The sequence below is a fragment of the Dromiciops gliroides genome, chromosome 3 (genome assembly GCF_019393635.1).
Source record: "Dromiciops gliroides isolate mDroGli1 chromosome 3, mDroGli1.pri, whole genome shotgun sequence".
NCBI lineage: Eukaryota > Metazoa > Chordata > Mammalia > Microbiotheria > Microbiotheriidae > Dromiciops > Dromiciops gliroides.
Window position 1 is genome coordinate 485387061 of NC_057863.1, and position 23561 is coordinate 485410621.

A 23561-nucleotide genomic window follows, 5' to 3' on the forward strand; every position below is an offset into this window, starting at 1 on the left:
AAACTCACAGGGTTGCCCCTAAACTTGGGCACATTGATCTAAAGAGTGGTAATCATTTGCCTAATTTCAGGAATGAAGACACAAGCATAAAAGGAAGCCAGCATTCAAGGTGAAATTTCAGGATTCCCCATACCCTAGCTGCCACATGGACAGAGTTGCCATCATGCTGGAGTTGACAAAGTTGAGTCTTTCACCCAGCCCTTCACTAGAAGTTTCTTAGCTACAGTGATTACCACCCTGAGAGATAAAGGAAGAGAGGTCAAGCCAAAAGCTGTCTTACTTCTTTTGACTCACACAGAATTCGGCCCCTGTTTTATTGTTATAGAATCATGGAGGTGCAAGAGAACACAGATGGGTTACCAAACCAAATGCAAAATCCTATAAATGGTGAGTTATCACATGGCCAAAAGCAGGCCCCAAAGTTTTCATGTGGTTGATGGGAACCAGGAGGGGCAACTCTCGGCATGTTCCAGAGGATGGCTCCTATAGGACAATTCAACTTTGTTACATTTTGTTTCACCAAAGAATTTATTGACAAGGGCTTAGTCTATTGGTGATGAATTATTCCTTCCTAGATTTGTCCTTGAAGAGCAGAACTCAGGCCTTTTGAACATGGTAGAATCTTCTGGAGCTTTCCTTCTTCTGGCACTGTCTTTTGGAAGCTAAGGTCAGTTCCAAGTCACAATGAGGTACTGGAGGAGGACGCTCCCTGCCACCTAGTAGATAACTGCTTATAGAATTATTTAACAGAAATCTGAATATTGTTATCCCTTTGTAGGCTGGATCTAAGAGTGGAGCAATATTGGTTGAAGGAAAAGAGCATGTTTAACCTGGAGAAGAGAACATTCAGTGGGAAAATGATAGCTGTTTTTAACTATTCAAAAGTCTGTTCTGGAGGAGAGAGTTAAACTTGTTCTGTTTGGTCTCAGAGAGTAGAACAAGGAGCAATGGGGGGATGTTACAAAAGGGAAAAGTTGGTTCATGTAGATAAAGCTTCCTAATGATCAGGAGCTGTCCAGAAGTGGTGATCTTAGAAAGTGGTGAGTTTACCATCCTCGGTGGCCATCAGATGGAAGCTGGAAGACTACCTGTCAGGTATGGTAGAGTAGTGGGTATTTTTGTGTATGGGATGGACTAGTTGGCTTCTGAGATCCCTTCCAACTCTCACAGTTGTAGGATTCTGAGAACATGACTTGAACTTTGAAGTCCAAGTTACTTTTCCTGTTCTTTCTTTCTTTCTTTCTTTCTTTCTTTCTTTCTTTCTTTCTTTCTTTCTTTCTTTCTCTCTCTCTCTTTCTTTCTTTCTTCCTCTTTCTTTCTTTCTTTCTTTCTTTCTTTCTTTCTTTCTCTCTTTCTTTCTTTCTTTCTTTCTTTCGTTCTTTCTTTCTTTCTTTCGTCCTCTTTCTTTCTTCTCTCTCTCTCTCTCTCTCTCCCTTTCTTCCTTCCTTCCTTTTGCAGGGCAATCAGGGTTAAGTGACTTGCCCAGGGTCACACAGCTAGTAAGTGTCCTGTCTGAGGCTGGATTTGAACTCAGGTCCTCCTGAATCCAGGGCTAGTGCTTTATCTACTGTGCTACATAGCTGCTCCCTTCCTGTACTTCTAAAATGATAGCCTTCCCCCCAAAAGGTTAAGGTAATCAGGAAGCTTTCCAAATTAAGGGTACTCATGCCCTAGGTTTCTGAATGGAAAATATCTTAAGTTCCACTCTTAAACAGTCAAATCAGTTTAAAATTTCAGAACCAAATCTCACAAGCCTTGTAACTATATAGATAAATGAGTGAAATTTGTCATACAAAATATTAAAGCTGAGTGGCAATAATGCATCATTCAAAACACAAGTGGATATACAGAAAGAAGTAGGCATTATGCTTGGAGTGAACAAAGGCTTTTTATCAACTGAGGAAGTCATATGTATATACATAGATAGAGGTGTATATGTATATGTACATATACATACATATATGTCTGTGTATCTATATATCTATATATATACATATCAAGAGGGACAAGGAAAGCCAATCTGATAAGGTTTTCAGGCAGCTCGTATATGAAACAGCAGCCAGATGAACTTGAAATTGGAAAGGAAAAGAGAATCACAGCCCTCAATTACTGAAAGCAGACCAGAAGGAAAAGCAAGTGTTAGTGCCTGAAAAATCCCCAATAGAGGTATTTTTCTTAGTCAGCTTTTGATGGGCTTCAGGGAGGGTGGCCCTGATTAATACTTTGCTACATCTTTAAAAGAAGGCAATAGAAAGAAAGGCAATGGAAATTCCCTAGACTCTTGGACCTTGTTACATCATTAGGAATTCTGCCTTGAACCAGGAAACAGTAGATTCCTTCCTTGTGGCTTTAATTCATTACCCAGAAGTTTGAAGTTTCCTGGAATTCTTAAGAAAAATGTCAATTCCACAGTAGTAAATTACTTTAGTAATGTACTGCTTAATAAACCCAAAGACTCCAGGTTCTGGGATAGGAAGTCATTATTAGACAAGAACTTCTGGGAAAACTGGAAGATAGTATGGCAGAAACTAGGTATAGACCAACATCTTACACCTTATACTAAAAGAAGGTTAAAATGGGTACATAATTTAGACATAAAAGGTGATACCATAGGTATATTAGGAGAGGAAGGAATAGTTTACCTCCCAGATTTATAGAAAGGAGAACAATTTATGACCAAACAAGAGATAGAGAATATTATGAAATGCAAAATGGATGATTTTGATTACATTAAATTAAAAAGGTTTTGTACAAACAGAAGCAACACATCCAAAATGAGAAGGGAGGCAGAAAGCTCAGAAATAATTTTTATAGCCAGTATTTCTGATAAAGGCCACATTTCTAAAATATATATCAAGAACTTAATCAAATTTATAAGAATCCAAGTCAAGTCATTCCCCAATTGAGAAATGGTCAAAGGATATTAACAGGAAGTTTTCTGATGAAATCAAAGCTATCTATTCCCATGTGAAAAAATGCTCTAAATCACTATTGATTAGAGAGATGCAAATTAAAATAACTTTGAGGTGCCACCTCACACCTATCAGATTGGCTAATATGACAAAAAGGAAAATAATAAATGTTGGGGAAGCTGTGGAAAAATTGGAACATTAATGCATTGTTGGTGGAGCTGTGAACTGATCCAACCATTCTGGAGAGTAATTTGGAATTATGCCCAAAGGGCTATGAAGCTGTGCATACCTTTTGGCCCAGCAATACCAATATTAGGTCTTTTCCCCAAAGAGATCATAGAAAAGGGAAAAGGACCCACATGTACAAAAATACTTCTAGCTACTCTTTTTGTGGTGGCAAGGAATTAGAAATTGAGGGGATGCCCATCAACTGGGGTATGGCTGAACAAGTTGTGGTATATGAATGTAATGGGATACTATTGTGCTGTAAGAAACGATGAGCAGGCAGATTTTAGAGAAACCTGGAAGGACTTACATGAACTGATGCTGGGTGAGATGAGCAGAACCAGGAGAACATTATACATAATATCGACAACATTGTGTGTTGATCAACTGTGATAGACTTGACTCTTCTCAGCAATACAATGCTCCAAGATAGTTCCAAAGGACTCATGATGGAAAATGCTATCCAAATTCAGAAAAGAGAACTGTGGCATCTAGATGCAGGTTGAACCATACTATTTCTATTTTTTTTGTTGTTTTTCTTTTTTTTGTTTTTCCCTTTTGCTCTAATTCTTCTTTCACAACATGACAAATGCAGAAATATGTTTGATGTGATTGTACATATATAACCTATATCAGATTGCTTGCTGTCTTGGGGAGGAAGGAGGGCGAAAAATTTGAAACTAGAAATCTTATAAAAACAAATGTTTAAAACTATCTCTACATGTAACTAGAAAATAAGAAAATACTTTTATGATAAAAAACATTGAAGGGCAAAAAAAAGAAAAAGAAAAATGCCAACTCTCTTGGAAATATCTTTCTAACACCCAATTTTAAACTAATATTCTATTGTGGATTGCATTTTACAAGGAGAAATAAGACCATGCAAAGAGGAATATAATACAAAGTAGTTTTGGTGGCAGCTGAGATCAGGGCAGACCAGCAATGTGAGGACATTGGAATTGAGCCTTGAAGAAAGAAAAGGAATATGAAAGAAGAAGATAGTAGCGAAAGGACATTCTTGGCATGACGATAAAGGAATTAATCAACCAACAATCATTAAATAAGCATTTACTATGTGCTAGGCACTCTGCAAGCCCTGGGGATAAAAAAAATAGTCCCTGTCTTTAATAAACTTGAATTCTAGTGGAAACGATTAGTGGGAGGGACAATGTGTATAAATCAGAATTTACAAGATAAATACAAAATAGATAGAAGATAACCTTGCGGGGAGTGATACTGGCAGCTGGTAAGTGGATGAGGAAACCAAGAAAGACTTCCTAGAGAAGGTGGCTTTTGAGTAGAGTCCTAAATGAAGTCCAAGATTCTAAGAATTGGAAGTTGGGAGAGTATTCCAGGAGAAGACATAGATAGTACAAAGGCATAGAGATGGAAAATAGAGTGTTGTGTGTGAGGACCAGCAAGAAGACTAGCACAGCTGGATGGTAGATTATGTATAGAGGAGTAAAGCAAAAGGAAGTTAGAAAGGTAGCAAAGATTGTGAAAACTTTTAAATGTCAAATGAAGGACTGTATATTTGATGCTGGGGAAATTGGAAGCTATTGGAGTTTATTGAGTAGGAAGAGGGGTGTGACATAGTCAGATTTATACTTTAGGAAAACTTTGGCAGCTGAGTGGAGCACTGAATGAGAGCCTTGAGTTAGGGAGATCAACTAGATGACTGTTGCAACAGTCCAGGCAAGAGATAATAAGGGCCTGAACTAGGCCGTAGCTTGTGTGAGTAAAGATAAGGGAATATATATGAGAGATGTGAAAGTAGAAACAAGATCTGGAAATGGATTGCATGTTTAAGATAAGTGATAGTGAGGAACTGAGAATGACACTTGTGTTGAGAGCCAGTGCCTGGAAGGATGGTGGTGCCCTCATTTGTAATAAGGAAGTTCAAAAGAGAAAAGGGTTTTAGGGAAAAGATAATGTGTTCTGTTTTGGACTTGTTGAACCTGAGATATGTATGAGACATCTGGTTTGGAATGTCCAATAACAATTGGTGATTCTTTGAGCATCAGAGCTCAGAAGAGAGGTTAGGGCTAGATCAATATATCTGGGAATCAGGAGGCTGCAGTAGGGATGCTATTGTTGACATTCTATCAACACTGTTTCCCACACCTTCATTTATAGGGGGCCATAGAGATCTAGTGTGTAGCTCCTTAAAAAAAAGATCGTCCACTTTTTGTACAATTCCTGGAAAGTGCTCTGAGAAAAAATGTAATGTCCTGTAGAAATATGTTAATTATTCTTTTATTTGCCAGCATTTGAAGGCTCTATCTACACACTGGGGATTCTGGGGAGGGGAAGAGGATTTTAGCGAACATCAGAACTGGAAGGGATCTATTCCAATTCCTTACAGATAAGGAACCTGAGGTCCCGGGTAATTAGTGACATAATTGGAAAAATATCTTATGTTTCCATAATATTCCTGCCCAGGTATCTTTGCTTCCTTCTAAATATTTTATTGTGTACAAAATGTGTTGCAGGTCTTTGAATGACAAGAAGTATGAATTCTTTCTTGTTCATCTTAATATCATTATAAAATGAAACCAGTAATAATGGCTAGGTTTTTCAAAGGCTAAATTTATACCTTTACTGAATTCTACCTCCAGAGTTTCACTATGGTGCGCATTGGGTCTCTGAAAGTTGGGTCAGAGTAGAGCCAGCTCTGGCAAGTCTTGGCAAAGTGGATAGGCTGTGAATCTGGGCCCAGTGATGGATGAGATCTAAGGCCAGCCTAGAGATATTTGGAAAGCTCAGTACCAGAAGGCTGGCTACCAAATTGGGAAGGTTTTGGCCACCACAACTCATTTAGACTATCTCCAAAGTTAAAAAAGATCTGTGACTTGTATTGAACCAACGTTCATGAAAAATCCAAATATTTAAGCATTCAAGGAAGAAAGTAAAAAGTTGGCAAATCAGAAAAGGAATAAGTGCCTTATGAGAACAGAGAGTTAGCCCTTAGAGCAGGGCTTCTTAACCTTGGGCTTAAAAACTTGGTTTTAAAAAATTTTAATAATTATATTTTGATAAAATTGTTTTCCTTGGTAATCTTATGTAATATATTTTATGCATTTGCAAACATTACTCTGAAGAAGTCCACAGGCTTCACCAGACTAGTCGCACAAGGGGTCCATGACACAAAAAATGGTCAAGAACCCCTGCGATTAGAGATAATCTACGATTTACAGATGAAAAAACTGAGGTCCAGTTTTGCTCAGTCATGAAATCAACTGAGGTAATATTCTTTCTTTTGCTGTAAAATGTGATGCTAACATGTTTGTAAAAGCTGTTTCCCATCATGCTTAAGAAAACAAAACAATATTAGGCTGGTATGCAGATGAGAAACCAAAAGTGAAAGCCACTAACCTGTTTCCTTTTGTGACTTCAGTAAAACAGGAAAAATAAACCTACATCAGACATGAAGAAATAAAAAAGGATAAGAGATGTTGTTGGAAAAGAGAAACTCAGCAGAATTCTAAAGTACTGTAAATCCAGTCACATACATGCATACATACAGACACACACAACTGACTTATTAATGCCCTTTGGTTTTGAGATCATATCTGTAACGTGGAGAGTATAAAAATGCATCTAAAATTTCATTGAACATGCCCCTTTATCTAAGCCCCAGTACTGCATTTTGCAGCATTGTTTAAACCTAAGACTGGTGCTAGTCGTATCTCTTTAAAAAAAAAAATCCTGCTAGAGGGAGCTAATTCCTCTGCTGCATTGAACTTGGTTAGATGCACAGAGCTGCAGCAGTAATCACGCATCTCACTCAGAAATCTGCTGATGTTACATCCTCATGCGTCAATGATCAGTGTTTGCAGGTCCAAATGGATTAAAATGAAAATCGGCAAAGCAGCGGGGTAAGGCAGCTAACGGAGAAAGGACTGAATCTCTCCGTGTGGTCAGTCATCTTATTCTTTGAGGGTCTTGTCGGTAAGCAGGTCAGTCAGTCACTGCAGGTTGTGGGAGCTGTTGTTAGTAGTTATCTCAATTATGACAGTGGATATTGTCTTATGGAGAATCATCTTGTCTTTGATATGGAGCGAAGCTGTCAAGAGTGTTTCATTTAAATAAGCTCCTTGGGCCATGTGCCTTCAAGGCTGGGGGTGAGGGGAGAGTTGGCAGCTGCAGTGTCTTACTAGACAGATTAATGGGGTAAAGATGTCGGTGCTAGTTAGCTCGGGAGTCTGCGATTCTTTGTTACAATGTTCCATTAGAAATCTCGGGGCACTGCTGCAGTACAGTGCATATGGAAAGCTAGGGTTATGGATTCCATAAAGCAGCCCCTGATTTGAGATTCCGATTTGGCTTTATAGTAACTGACATTTTTAAATGTCACTTATTTCAACTTAACTGAGTAGGGTGGCAAAATTTGTGCATAGATTAAGATAAAGATGTAGATTTATGTGGGTAGATAAATATGCTACTTCCTTGGTTTTTCATTTTAATCTCTTGTTTTTGAAAGTTGAGAAAAGCTTACATTATATATACATTGCCCTCTGTGTTTATATGAACAGAGCTGCATTAGCATTTAATAGATAGCGAAAGGACCTGTACTGTCACTGGAATGGGGAACTCCCAGGTGGAAGAAAATTGCCTCAACCAACAATGCAGGTCATCACCTTCTTTGAAACTTACAGCTTTAAGTGACTTGTCTAGAGCAGTGGTGTCAAACTTGAATGGAAATAGGGGACCATATACAAGTCACTCTGCAGGCCACATATTGAGTCAGAAAACCAAATATTAATGTTATCTATGTTTTATTATACTTTAAATTCTATTTTGTTTACTATTTCCCAATTTTATTTTAATCAGGTTAAGGGCTGTACTTGGGAATTTTGTGGTCCACATGTGGTCAGCAGACCATGTGTGTTTGACATCTCTAGTCTAGAGCACTGAGACTTAAATGATTTGCTCCAGGTTAAAAAATCAGTTTGTAGGGCAGCTAGGTGGTTCAGTGGATAAAGCACTGGCCCTGGATTCAGGAGGACCTGAGTTCAAATCCGTATCAGACACTTTACACTTACTAGCTGTGTGACCTTGGGCAAGTCATTTAATCCTCATTGCCTGGTTAAAAAAGAAAAGAAAATATCAGTTTGTATCACAGGTGGAACTTGCACTCAAATTTTCCTGGAGTCAAGGCCAATGTTCTATTTATTATGACCCATTGTCTCTCATATTACAATAGAAAATTTAATTATAATTGATATATTATTTTTCCCTGAAAGTGTATAGATCAACAAATACCGTGGCATAGCAGATAAAGAATGAATTTTGGAGTCAGGAAGATTCAAATCATGTCTTTGATGTATACCTACCTAGATATGGGACCCTGGGCAAATCACTCATCCTTCAAAGTCCCAAGAAACTCTCTAATACAGTTAGCAACAGTACAGTTATACACCTAAATCTGGGGATGTCTCCACACCAATGAAATTACAAGCTTAGACCTTTTCACCCCTCCTTGCATAAAATATATAGATCAAAATAATTTTTATTTTATTACCATGTTATATTCTATATTTAAACTAAACTTTCTATTGTCACAATTTTAAGAGACTTGTGCCTTGTGTCTGTCTTCCTTCCTTCCTTCCTTCCTTCCTTTCTTACTCATAATACCCTCCATTTTTATATTATCTTTCCTGGTTTTTAGCTCATTTCTTTCCTGCTGGATCCAGGGGCTCAAATTTTTCTCTGCCTCTCTAAAATAAATCACGACATTTTTTTCATCCCTCAGTTCTTTGTATCATGCTCAGTCAATTGAAAATATTTTATTTGAGCAACTATAATGTGTTAGGCACGGTACTACACTCTGAAAGGCATACAAAAATTCAAATATAGTCTCTATCCTCAAGGATTTTACAATGTAGTAGAAGGTGACATATAGAGATAACTACATTACAAAATAGAATCTAAGAGAATGAAAGAGAAAAGCACATACAAAATATGAAAATTCTGAAGAGATACACATAATATCCAGTTAGGATACCATAGAAAGTTTTATGAAGGAGGTGACATCTGATTTACATATTGAAAGATAGTATTTCAATCGATGGAAATCTAGAGGAAAGGCTTCAGATGCAGGGGATAGCATGAGCAAAGGTATGGAGGTGGGAAACCGTGGGACATGTTTGAGGAATAGTAATACTATTTGGGTAGATTATATGTAGTGGGAGTAGTGGGAACTAAGGCTGGAAAGAGAAATTTGGGCCATATTGTGGAGGGCTTTAAGTATCAGGCTAAGACTGTTGTATTTTCCATGGCAGGTAATAAAGAAAGATGTTTGAGCAGCAGAGTGATGTATGCTTTAGGTAAATGAATATGGCTACCATTTGAAAGACTTTGGGTAGGGAAACTAGTTAGCATATTGTTACTGTGGTCCAAGTCAGAGGTAATCAGAGTATGAAACAGAGTAGTATTAGTTGTGACAAGAAAGGAGGAGATGGATTTCAGAGATATTTCAGAGGAGAAATGGACAGAATTGATGTGTTTGGACATTGGAAGTAATGGTAGGAAAGTTTCCAAAGCTGTATGAGTAGAGGTTTATTTGCGCTATTGGCAAAGATGGGAATACCCTAAAACTTTTTTTTTTAGGATGGAGATAAGTATGTTGAATATGAAGATAGAACATGCTGAGTTTGGGAGCTGAATATGATGTAGCAGAAAGAACACTGGACCTGGAATTAGAAGACTTTGATTCAAATCCTTGATCTGATGATTATTGATCATGGGAGAATAATTTAATCTCTTTGAGCCTGTAGCCTCATCTATAAAATGCAAGTTTTGTCGTGCACACATACCCCTTCCCCACATATCATAGATGAGGAAAATAAGGATCAAAGGGGTTAAATTATTCAGATGAAAAGCATACAGAGAGAAAACCAAAAAAGGTCAAGGCCAGAACCTTGGGGAATGCCTGAATTTTAGGGAATGCAAAGAAGAGACTCAACGGAGAAATGCTCATAGAGGTAGGAAGGGGAAGGTTTCAAGAAGCATGGGTTGGGATGTAGTATCAGAAGATTCAGAGAGAAGGACAACTGAGAAAAGATCTTTGGATTTCAAGGTTAAAATTACCTTCAAGAGAGCAGTTTTAGTTGATTTGGTTGGAGCAGAACATAAAACAAGGTATTGTAAAGTGTGAGGGAGAAGCAGAAACTCTAAGTGCCGACTACTCTTTCAAAAAGCACATTTGTGAAAGGAAGGAGAAAAGCAGAGTGGTAGTCTGATGGAATTGCAGGTTGCCTCAAATATTTACTAGCTGGCTGACCTTGGGCAAATCACTTAACTGCTGTCTGCTTTGGGAGGAGTATTTGATAATATTTACAAAGCACTCAGTGCCTGGTATAATGTTGGTGCTATATAAATGCTAGTTATTATTATTATTATTATTATTATTGTGGTCAAAGAAGAGCTTTTATCTTCTTTGGGAGCTAGAGACATGGGTGTGTTTGCAAGAAAGGAACCAGTTGATAGGGAGGGATTAAGAATTTAAGAGAAAGGGAAATCATAGATTTAGATCTAGAGGGATCTTTAGAGGTCATCAAGTTCAACCCCTTCATTTTATAGATGAAGAAACTGAGGTTCTGAGGAAGGCAGTGGGAAGGGGATGGAAAGGCTGGAAATTGTAGTCAAAGAGGGGGGCTTCAGAGTTCAGTTTCTTTGAGATGAATTATAGCAGTGATGTCTAAAGTTGGTTGGAGAGAGAGGTCACTGGAGCTGAGGCATGAGGCCTGAGTATTAAGAGTTTCGGTTCGGGCATGAAATTGCTAAAAAACGAGGGCAGGGGCAAAGTAGAGGAGAAGATGAGCCACATGCTGAAGTAATTGAAGGGAGATAGTTGGGCAATATCTTGGAAGTTGGAAAGAATACCAGCTGATATTTTTATAGTTAATTATGATGTGACTAGGAAGAAGGTGAATATATTACATAGGTATTGTTGGGGATTCATCCCAGTGGTCCCTGGATAGTTGTCCAGGGCTCTTCCAGCCAGATCTTGCTTTACCCTCTTTCAACCTCTTCCTGACCCAATCCTTCCACTCTCTACTTCCAGTGAAGTGGTATAGGATGGATCTTCTGAAGTTACATTTCCAGCCTGCGATTCCTGGGAATGGTGGCCTGGAGAGCCAGTGAGGCCTTTTCCCTCTAATGTTCTAGCACTTATCCAATTCAAGAGTTTACCTGAATCCCAAGGGTTAAAGGAGGGGATGGTACATTGGAAAGAATCCTCCAAGAATGTGGAGTCAAAGTATCTGAGTTCAACAAAAACAGATGTGTGAGGTCTGAGGAGAAAAGTTAATGTGAAGGTATTTGTGTTCTAGACCATCCTTCTTTCAGAGTTGAGGAAAATGAGCCCCACAGAAGTTAAGTGGCTTTGTAGGGCTCATTTTTCCCAACTGTAAAAGGAGAGGGATAGTCTAGAACACCCACACAGTCAGTCATTTTTAACTCTAAGTCTAGGATCCTTTCATTCCACAAAAGCCTCCACATAATCTTTTCTCCTCAGACCTCACACATTTTTAAAAATAATTTTTCTCTCTAATGCATTTATGGGATGTTTTGCATTATAATGAATATGCTATGTTCCCCATAATTGTAAACTCCATCTGGGCAGGGATAGACAGTGTCTTATGCAATTGACACAAAGGTGATAATTGATGGCGTGAACACAGAAAGGGAAACTTACCACACTTAAGAACATATGTGAACTAGGGGGCAGTTAAGTGATGCAGTGTATAGAGTACTAGCCCTGGATTCAGGAGAACCTGAGTTCAAATCTGACCTCAGACACTTGACACTTACTAGCTGTGTGACCTTGGGCAAATCACTTAACCCTCATTGCCCCAGAAAAAAAGAACATATGTGAATTAAAGAAAGGCAGTTTCCCAGTCACTTCTACTTCACCATTATGTTAGTGCCAAAATTAAATTTAAAAATGGTACTGACTGCTGCTTAAATGTTGGCCATATGAACTACAGGAGTTACAAAGGGCAGCATGGTTTAGTGGAGAGAATCCTAAATTTGGATTCAAGTCCTGGCTCTGGTACCTATTGCTTACCAGGTGGCATAGTCGAAAGACTACTGGAATTGGAGTCAAGACCTCCGTTCATGTCCTGTGGCAGATATTGACTGTGTAAGCCTGGGCAAGCCATTTCATCTCTCTCAGTCTCAGTTTCCTTATTTGTAAAATGAAGATAATGATATAACCTACTTCACAGTGTCTTCCCTCTAAGATTACTCCCAATTTATCCTCTATAAATTTTGTTGGTTCATTATTGTTTACATATTGTCTACCCCCTTTAGACTGTGAACTCCTTAAGAACAGGGGCTGGCTTTTTTGCCTTTCTTTATGTCTCTAGCACTTAGAACATGGTAGGTGGTTAATAAATGGTAGTTGACTAACTGATGATCAAATGAGATATTAACCTCAGTGGCACAGTGAATAGAGTGCTGGCCCTGGATTTCAGAGGATATAAGTTTAAATTTGACCTCAGACACTTACTAGCTGTGTGACCATGGGCTTAATCCTATTTGCCTCAATTGCCTCATCTGTAAAATGAGCTGGAGAAGGAAATGGCAAGCCACTCCAGTATTTCTGTCGAGAAAATCCCAAATGGAGTCTCAGAGAGTTGGACAGAACTGAAAAATGTCTGAATATAAACATGAAAAACTTGTAAACCCCAAAATACTATATAAATATAATATAAATACTATATAAATGCTTGTTGTTGTCATCATCATTATAATCATCATCCTTATTAGGGACAGAGAAGAGCTTCCCCCCTTGGACCTTTGGTAAATCACTTCCCTGATCTCTAGTCCTCAGTTTCCTCTTTTAATTAAACAACTCAATTTGATTCAATAAATGTATTCAGTGCCTACTTTGTGCAAATTACTATTCTAGGCATTGTGACTACAAAGACAAAATGGAAATATTCCTTGCCCTCAAAAAGCTTGCATTCTACTAAGGAGAATAAACAGAAACAAAAATTTAAATACAAAGAAATACAAAGTAACTTAAAGAGGAAGAGAACTGATAACTGGGGAATCAGGAAAGGTTTCAAGTAAGAGATGATCCTGGAGCCATGCTTGAAAGGTAGCTAGGAATTCTATAGGAAGGAGGTGAGGAAGGAACATGTTTTAGCCATGGAGAGATCACCTGTGCAAATGTATACAAGCAGGAGAATAAATGTCACATATTGGAAACATCTAGCATTTATAAATGGAGCAAAGGGTGGGGATAGATGCTATTGTTGGCCTAGTAGATTTCTCAGGCTCTTTCCAGTTCTATATCTATGAAACTGCTGCTCCAATGTTGTTACAGAAGAGTTTTGATGCAGGGTTAAAGAGAAGTTCTCTTTGAACATGCCTAATGTAATACCTTGCACAATTTTACTTTTGACCAAAAAAAAATTGGGGGGTTGGGGTGGAGCAATGAGGGTTAAGTGACTTGCCCAGGATCACACAGCTAATTCAAAGACCAGTGTCTGAGGCTGGATTTGAACTCAGATCCTCCTGAATCCAGGGCAGGTGCTTTATAGACTGTGCCACCTAGCTGCCCCCTACAAATATATTATGATTAAAGTAGTTATGTCAGCTTTCCTAAGCTTACATTGAAGGGTCAAGTTGAAGGTCAAATTGCTTCTTCCATGGCTATTCTGATCTTAGAAACCAGATGGTTTCTTATTATACTAATTATACTTCCACTACATTGTCTAATGCTCCCTAATGAAGTAGATGATTAAGGGCAAGTCACTTTAATGGCTCTGGGCCTCTGTTTCATCATCTGTAAAATGATGGAATAGGATGGACTAAATCACGTTCTTCTATATTTTTTGGTCATGATTTGAAATCTAGTGTTTGGGTTCCATAAATTTAATTACACAAGTTAACACTCACTTTCATTTAAAGTTACTAATTGATCCAAGACTGCTAATATGACAGTGTAGAGCAGTTAGTCAATATGAAGGTGGTTGGGTTCTACCATTCTTCTAATTCATGGGTGCTATCTAATCAGGCTAAAAAAGACCAAGTGAACAACAATTTAGTAACAACCTCAGGTCAAGTCCTGAGGTAAACTTCCTAAAGTTAGGTGTGCTACCTTTGGTTTGTGGGCTATATGTTGGATGCTTGGGGCTTAGATAATAATTAAGTAGTATCATTTGGGACATATTGAATCTAGAGTCTTCATGAGCACCATCTATCTGTATTTTGAAACTGACTATGCCATGTCAATTCTGGGCATTAGAGGAAATGCTATATGGTTCCCTGTACATCATAATGTGTTTCTGTACTGAATTTTATGCAACATGATATCAGTTGCTTTTCTGAGATCATATATGTCAAAACTTAAAATGGAACCTGGGCTTAATTTAAGATGTACTAAACCCTGCAGTTAAAGAATCAAGTATACATTCTTCTCCACCCTTGACCTTTTCACATTCTTGCCACCTTTTCCTAATGTTCATTCCCTGGATTACCCTCCCTGTTGTCCTTCTCCCCTTCTGCTCTCCAGCATCTGGAAAAAGTCTACCCATCTTGCTGACTTGGTTCACTACATATTTGTGTTATTTTAATTCAACTGGGCCCTCACTATTGTACAGAAATCCTTTGACTCTTCCTTGATTGAATCCCTATTCCACTTCTTCCATCAATTATTCAAACCTTTTCTTTTCTTCTTAGACCTCCAAGACAATTTCTCTCCCTGCCCCCTTTCCCACACTTATCACTTCACAACTCAAAACCCAGACTTCTCCCCCCTGACCTCTGTATCTGAGGAAGAGATGGCTCTTCTTCCCAAGGTCAACCCTTCTACTTATTTCCCTTGATCCCATTCCCTGCTCTATGAGCACTTCTCACCAATCTCTACCCCCCTTTTCTTTTTTCTTTTCCCCTCTTTTTCTTTCTATTCCTTTGCTTCCCCCCTCTCCTCTATCTTTTGTCTTTCATTCCGCATAGACACATTCAGATCTACCTCCTCATTGAAAAAAAGACCTTGACCCTGCCATCCCATCCCCTTGTATATATCCTCCCTTTTACTATCAAATTCCTAGAAAGAATCATCAATACTTCTTTGCTTACTTTTTCACTATTCACATTACAATTCTTTGCAACCTGTGTTCTGCATGGTCTGGGACCAAATATCCTCATTTTCAACCCAGCAATTTTTCTGCTCTGCCTCTGAAGGGATATCTCCACTCTCCCTCTCCTTTTTACTCCTTTCTTTGAGAATTATAATCAAATCAATAATGTTATTGCCTCTGGAAAATAAGTGTCACTTGACTGCCCTATAATTCTACTGTCTATCTGTCTTTATCACCATAACTCCCTCCCCTGGCATTTACTCCCATATGTGTTGTCTCATCTAAGTTTTTTGATTGCAGGGACCCTTTTGCTTTTGTTTTTGTATTCTCAGCATATTGTTCAGCACATAGCAAGTGTTTAATAAAGCTTTTGATTTATTCATTCTTAATTATTCATTCAGTGGAATTATTAAAGTCATTTGCATGAGTTTCACATGTATGAATTATATACTTTCTAAAAAGAGTTCATCCTTTGATAGTATCTTCTTATAGTGTGATAGGTTTTCTGAAGGTGCAGGGTTTAATATTTTATATAATTTAAAAAGAGAATATTCTTCACAATAGAACTAAGGATTGTAATCAGTGATTTTTTTTCAATAGTTGTTGCCAGTTTGGGGACATGATCTACTTTTGTCCTCTAATTCTAATGCATGTAATATAAAAATCAAAATGAATTGATTTTTCTCTGTTTTCCATTAATCAGCTGAACATAAGCCCTTCGCATTTTGGCTCTAGCCCAACTAGCCTTCTTGCTATTCCTCAAACTTGGCACTCCATCTCTTACCATCATGTTTTCGTACACATAGTATTCTGCGTGGACTCACTCCTCACCCTTGCCTCTTAGAATTTTCACTCTTCTTCAAAGTTTTTGTTTGCTTATTTTGAAACGTTCATCTTTTGGGGGTTGGGGGTGGGGCAATGAGGGTTAAGTGACTTGCCCAGGATCACACAGCTAGTTCAAGGCCAGTGTCTGAGGCTGGATTTTAACTCAGGTCCTCCTGAATCTAGGGCCAGTGCTTTATCCACTGCACCTTTAGTTGCCCCCATCTTATTTTTTATTCTGAGCAAAATGAATATTTCCTTATGCATGGTAGAATAGGAAAGGATTATACATGAAACTTGCAGATTTCAATTACATAGAGCTTTCTTTTCTTTTTTAAAAGTATTTTATTATTTTCCAGTTACATATTACATATAAGGATAGTTTTCAACATTTGTTTTCACAGGATTTTTAGTTCCAAATTTTTTTCTTCCCCCCTTCTCTCCCTCTTCCGCAATACGAAAAGCGGTCTGATACAGGTTATATATGTACAATCACATTAAACATATTTCTACATTAGTCATCTTGTGAAAGAAGAATCAGAGCACAAAGGACAAACCTCAAACAAGAAGGAAAAAAAAAAACAGTCCAAAAGTAGAAACAGTATGGTTCAATCTGCATTCATAATTCACAGTTCTTTTTTCTGGATGTTGAGAACATTTTCTATTATGAGTTCTTTGAAACTGTTTTGGATCGTTGCACTGCTGAGAAGAGCCAAGTCTATCTCCATTGTTCATCATACAATGTTGCTGTTACCGTGTACAATGTTCTCCTGGTTCTGCTTCTCAGTCGCTTGCTTTTCTTTTTAAGTACATACATAATAAATTCAACATGTAACTTTCAAAGCTGTACTGCTGGTCTGTGATTCCTTCTGGTCTTCTCATCTGCCTTTTGGAGGCTAGGAGAATCTTATCCCAGACATTCTCTGATAGATTCCAGCTTTCTTCAACATTCAACTCAGGGGTCAGTTCATAAGGGAAGCCCTTTAGGATGCCCCTAGTTATTAGGGCTCTCTCCCTCTTTTCACTGTCTTTCACTTATTCAATATTTTGATTTCATTAAATAAATAATTATAAGCACCTACTGCAAGAATGACCCAGTGCTAGGTTATGGGTACATAAAGACAAAAACAAAACAAGGACTTTAGATTCTGTGGGGGAGATATACACAAATACATAAAGATTTTCAAGAAATAGAGAGTACTAGCTGGGTGGAAAAGGATCAGAGAATGCTTCATGTAAGCTTACGTGGTAATGCCTCTGCTATGCTTTGAAGGAAGCCAGGACTGTTTTTTCAAGAAAAGAGTGTGTTCCAGGGATGAGAGGATCATTATCTGTGCTCAGGCAAAGAGAGAGGGATGGAATGTTTCATATAAGAAACTTCTAGCAGGCCAGGATAACTGGATTGGAAAAGTATAGGAATTGTAGTAATATGAAAGTTCAAGACAGGACATATAGGTAGGACATATTTTAAGGGCTTTAAATGACAGGCTGATGATTTCATACTCTAGAGGCTATATGAAGCCAGTGATGATTTTTGAGTAGGGGAACAATATGATCAAATCTTAAAAAAAATTAGTTTGGAAGGCTCAATGTGTATGTTGGTGTGTATGTGTGTGTGTGTGTGTGTGTGTGTGTAGGGAATTAAAAGGGACAGAAACTAAAAACATAAGGACCAATTAGAAAGATAATGCAAGGCTAAGTGAGCAAAATGGATATGAGAGATTTTGTAGAAATAGAAATGATGATGTTTGACAACTTACTATATATAGAGGGAGAGGGAAGAGCCAAGGATGACTCTAAGATTGCAGATTTGGTGACTGGGAGGGTGGTGATGCTCTCAAGAGAAAGAGGAAATTTAGGAGGAAGGATATGTTTGGGTTGGAAATATGAATTACATTTTCGATATGTCAAAGTTGAGATACCCATGGAGCAACTGGGTACGTAATACTGTAGTTCAAGAGATAGATTAGGACTAGATGTGTATATTTAGGATATATTTGCATAAAAGTGATCATTGAACCCATGACAACTAATGAGATCACCAGGAGAGGGAAGCTAGAGTAAAGACAGAAGAACCTTTGAAGATGCCCCCAATTAGTGGACAGAAGGATAATTCAGCAAAGGATATTGAGAAGGAATGGTCAGAGTAGTAAGAAGAGACGCAAGAGAGATAGAGAGATAGAGATAGAGATAGAGAGAGACAGAGAGGGAGACAGAGACAGAGAGAGACACAGAGACAGAGACAGAGAGCAGTGTCAGGAAGACCAAGTGAGAAGAGAGTATCCAGGAGGAAAGCGATGGTCTTCCTAAATAGCTGACAGATTACGTCACCCTCCTACTCATTCAACTCTTGTTGCTCCCTGTCACTTCCAGGATCAAGTATGAAATCCTTTGTTTGCTTTTGCATAGTTGTTTATGTGTTGTCTCTCCTGTCAAATTGTGAGTTCCCAGAAGGCAGGGGCTATCTTTGTTTGCTTTTTTTTTTTTTTTTTTTTAGTGAGGCAATTGGGGGTAAGTGACTTGCCCAGGGTCACACAGCTAGTAAGTGTTAAGTGTCTGAGGCCGGATTTGAACTCAGGTACTCCTGACTCCAGGGCTGGCGCTCTATCCACTGCGCCACCTAGCCGCCCCTTTGTTTGCTTTTTGAAAAAATCCCCAGCAGTTAGCATAGTGACTAGAACATGGGAGGTGCTTAATAAATTTTTATTGATTGGTTGGTTGACAGTGTAATAAAACTCAGAAATCAGCAGCATAAAGACTAAGAAAAGGCCATTGTATTTATCATGGCCATTACTATGGTAACCTTGAAGTCAGTACATGTTGTATCCTCCCAATATACTGTACACTTCTTGGGCAAGAGGGATGTTTCTTATTTTGTCTTTGTATACCCAGTGAATAGCATTGTACTTTGTACATGCTAGATACTTACTTAACTTAATAAATGGTTATTGAAGGGTTGTTTCATGTGTACCTTGGTATTACTAATCAGAGGACAAAATTATCTGTGTGGTAGCATCTATCAAAGAATTGTGTATGCCCCTTAACATATGTATGGGACCCATCATATTGTAGGAGAGTTTTTAAGATTTCATTTTGCTTTAGAGAGTCAAATACTTTTTTTTTTTTTGTAATTGACAAACAATAAACAAGGAGATGTTTTCTCTTCACCTTTCATTCAATTGTGTGATGAATTTGGAAATTACTCAAATTAAAGTGAGTTGGGTCTTTTGGAATCATTTAAAACTAGTTTTTCCAATTTAATTTTAAATATGGATATAATTTTGTTAGATTTAAAAGAAAACTTTGCATCCTATATATGCAAAGACCAGAATTTACATTTAGATATTCATTAATGTTATGGCTATATATTCTTTATGCTTATATACACTTAGCCAAAGAATAGATGTCAAATAGTGGTCACATTGGCACTGACCTTGTCCCTTCCAATAAAATAATTTATCCTTCAACTCTATAGTTGCTGTTAGGAACATTTGCAATGTTTGCTACTTTTTTTTTGCTTATTGATTGATAGAATCTGATTTTTATCCTTTTTGCAAAGATTCCCTTTTTTAACCAAATTATTTTTTTTGCTGACTCATTTTATTGACATTGAGAAGGACATAATGAATATACAGCAAATAAACCGTCCTTTCTTTTGTAATGTAGACATTCAATGATATATTCTCACCCTGCTGCAGGACATTTTGCTGTGGAAAGATGTATTTTGCAAATAGGAACTACATTATGAAGTTATACTGAAATGCTAGTGCTCCATACTTAGAATTGTTCATCAAAGATATGGAGAAAGTATGCTCCATTTTCATGGCATTTCTAAAATGCAATTATGCTTTTCCTCTGAATAGTAAATTTGCTTTTCACTTTTCTTTATAGATACTTTCTTATCTGGAACAAATTATTTTGTATTCCATATATTGTTTTAGAGACAAACTAAATTTTTTTTAGTTCTTAGATTCTGCTATAAAACAACCATTTTAGTTCATAAAAAGGTCATCTGAAAAAATAAAAACAAAGGACATTGTATTTGAGAGGCAAGTGTAGAACCAAGAGCTTTAAACTTGACATCAGAAGATCCAAGTCCTTTTAGGATCCACTACTTACTGATCATATGGCCTTAGGAAAGTCACTTGGCTTACTGACTTACCTCAAACACTCAATTCTCTCATTTGTAAAATGGTAATAATAATTGCCCTGCCTTCCTTATAGGATTATTGTGAAAATTAAATGAGATATAATGTATATAAAAATACCTTGAAAAGGTAAAGTGCTTTAGTAATATAAGATGTTCTTGTTATCAACTGCTAGTTTTTTGCCCATTAACACAACCTCATAAAGTCTTTTCGAAGTTTATCCTGATTAGTTTAGTACCTGGAAATATATGGTATTATCTGCAAACTTGAAGATTTCACTGTCTTAGGCCCTCCATATTCTCTCAACTTGGTCAGTTCTTCAGCAAATTTGGGTTGAATGATCATCCCATTACAGATATTACTCAATCTCATTTCTAGCCTTAGTCTACTTCCTCAGTTTCAGTCCTGTATTATTAATTATCTATTGAACATTTCAGACTGGATGTCCTGTAGGCATCTCAAACATATCATGTCCAAAACAGAACTCATTATTTTTCTTCTCCAAATCACCTCTTTGCTGAACTTCCCTGTTTATGTAAAAATATGTCTATGGGCCTTTGTTTCTGACTTGATGGCTACAGATCATTATGTATGAAGTGGAAACACCTCCTAACAGTTGACAGATGCCAAACAGGATAAAACATGTAAAGAGATGCCTAGTTCAGAGTCCTGGATTTGGAGTCAGAAGGGCAAGATTTAAATTTGAGTGCTGTGAAATTCGGTAAGTCACTTCATTGTCTTGAGCCTTGGTTTCCTCATCTGTCGACATGACTGAAACAACACAACAACAAAAAAGGAGGGAGTTGAACAAGATGATCCTGAGGTTTCCTTCTGTTTGTAAATGACTGAGTCCTCTAAGAACACACATAGAAGAATGTGCAATTGGATTTTGGAACACAGGAGATACATTTTTCTTTTTTCTTTTTTTTTAAATCATAAAAGCATTTTATTATTTTCCAGTTACATGTAAAGATACTTTCCAACATTTGTTTTGTTTTTGTTTTTGTTTTAGTGAGGCAGTTGGGGCCAAGTGACTTGCCCAGGGTCACACAGCTAGTAAGTGTAGTAAGTGTTAAGTGTCTGAGGCTGGACCTGAACTCAGGCACTCCTGACTCCAGGGCCGGTGCTCTATCCACTGCGCCACCTAGCTGCCCCTCAACATTTGTTTTTATAAGATTGTGAGTTCCAAATTTTTTCTCCCTCTCTCTCTTTCTTCCCTCCCCCTTCCCCAAGACAGAAAGAAATCTGATATAGGTTATATATGTACAATCACATTAAACATATTTCTGCATTAGTCATGTTGTAAAAGAAGAATCAGAAAAAAGTGAAAAACCTCAAAAAAGAAAAAAATGCCCAACAAAAAAGTAGAAACAGTATGTTTCAATCTGCATTCAGATTCCGCAGTTTTTTTTTTTTTTTTTCTGGATGTGGAGTGCTTTTCTATCATGAGTCTTTTGGAATTGTCTTGGATCATTGTATTGCTGAGAAGAGCTAAGTCTATCACAGTGATACATTTTTCTTTTTAAAAAAGATAGATATAGCTAGATGAGTACTTGTAGGCTGAGATATGAGAAAGACTAATTCCATGTTGCTTGGCAGCCTTGCACAGCATCAGGCAGTTTATAATTAGAAAGTCTCTGGAGCTGAGGGGTAATACTGTATATTGGGGGGAATGACTTTTCATTGCCCTTCTGTTCACTTCTCTCCTTTGCTCTTTCTTGTTTTCTCTTCCAGGATCACGGAACTCATCTAACAAAGCAGATATCAGAAAAGAAATAATGACACACATCTGTACTCTATCCTTGCTGAGATGAGAGGGAGTAAGAATAGAACAAATTTAAAATTGCCTTTTTTCACCTTGTAAAAGGAACCCAGAAGAGTGCAGAAGATGAACAAATATTTGGTGCGAGGAAATTCAAGACCTCCTAATTACTGAGTGGTAGTTCATCTCAATGACTTCTGGGAGGGGTGAAAGGAGAAAGATATAATTCAAGAAAGTGATCATCATCATCAGAGTGGAGATACAGAATGTAAGAATAAGCACAACCATGTTTTCTGACATCAGATAATGAATAATCCCTAACAAAAGGATTTTCACTGGTCAGAGAGAGCTGGACTTTTGGTGTGCACAGAGCAGAGTAGAAGAAAGGAAAACATAAACTGTGTTTTAGTAGAAAAATATTTCATGAGAAGAAATAATGGAGACCAAGGATAATATCAGGTAAATGACCTATTATAATGCATATATATGTTATAAACTACTTCAATTATAGCGAAATTTCAATTTACTGATTATATATCTATTACATAGCTTATAGTATATTATAATGTATAATCATATACATTATATACTGTACTCTATACTATATGACATAGCCATATATTAAATAGCCAGATTACATAGATTATATGTAGCTATCACATAGCTATATAAAATTGCAAATTGAAACACTTTGGAGGAAAAAGCAAAACCAAAGTTTAGCAAACAGATACTTTAATTAAAAAAGTATAAACTTAAAATCTAAAGGGCTACTTTTTTTTTATAAGCCGTTTGTAATAATTCTGGAGTTTTTGTTTGCTGTCTAATAGGTCTACATAGTGGAGTAGGAAATATGATGGACAGGAAACAAATAATAACTCACATTTATAATATATTATTTATATGATTTGTATCAGGAAACTTGGTCATTGTGAAGCCTCACTGTTTTGTTACTTAGTTTCCCCTGAATTTTTTTCTCTATAAAGGTAATATGCTGCCAGTATTTCTTGCCTATTCACTGCTATGAGGGGATATTGTGAGGATAAATTAGATAGCCACTTAAATACTTAGATCCATATAAAATGTAAAATGAATGATTTTTAAACAGGGAATAAGCCTTCCCATACAGCACCATTCATACTATGTGTCAATCTCATTTTGACACCTCATAGGTGACAATCTTGCTTTTCAACAGATAAAATGGCTCAAGTTTATTTACAAGTCTGTGGCTTTCAGCCTAAACAGAACATTTTACTTTTTTCTGCTGTGTTTTAAGAAACTAACTTTATTCATAACTTGTCCTCTAATGTAATGTCTTCAAGAAAAAATAGAGCAAAATTCCCTTTTGAAGACTGTTTTGCTGAATATTAGTTCCTGAATGTCTCTAAAAAAAGAATACAGTACGTTTTTCTCTGTTCAGTATTTGAGTGACATGCAAGGTCCCAGAGCTATTAATAACCTCAGCTAGAATTTACAGAAACTGTCCTATAGCCAAATAATTTGTGAGTTGAAAAGATTTTTTCCAATTAAAAAAAAATCAAAGAAATGACTTCCATTCTTCTTTTTACTACCTAAAAGGAAGTCAATGGAGATAATT

At 37.2% G+C, this 23561-nt stretch overlaps 1 long non-coding RNA gene across 1 annotated transcript in view; it reads left to right on the forward strand.

The window, feature by feature from the left end:
- The first annotated feature begins 6890 nt into the window (after nucleotides 1–6890).
- The window catches only part of LOC122746178, a 32683-nt gene continuing 16012 nt past the window's right edge, over nucleotides 6891–23561 (forward strand). Inside the window, exons 1-2 of the long non-coding RNA XR_006355516.1 lie at nucleotides 6891–7015; nucleotides 21940–22426. This is a non-coding gene — a long non-coding RNA (uncharacterized LOC122746178). The remainder of the gene's footprint in view (nucleotides 7016–21939; nucleotides 22427–23561) is intronic.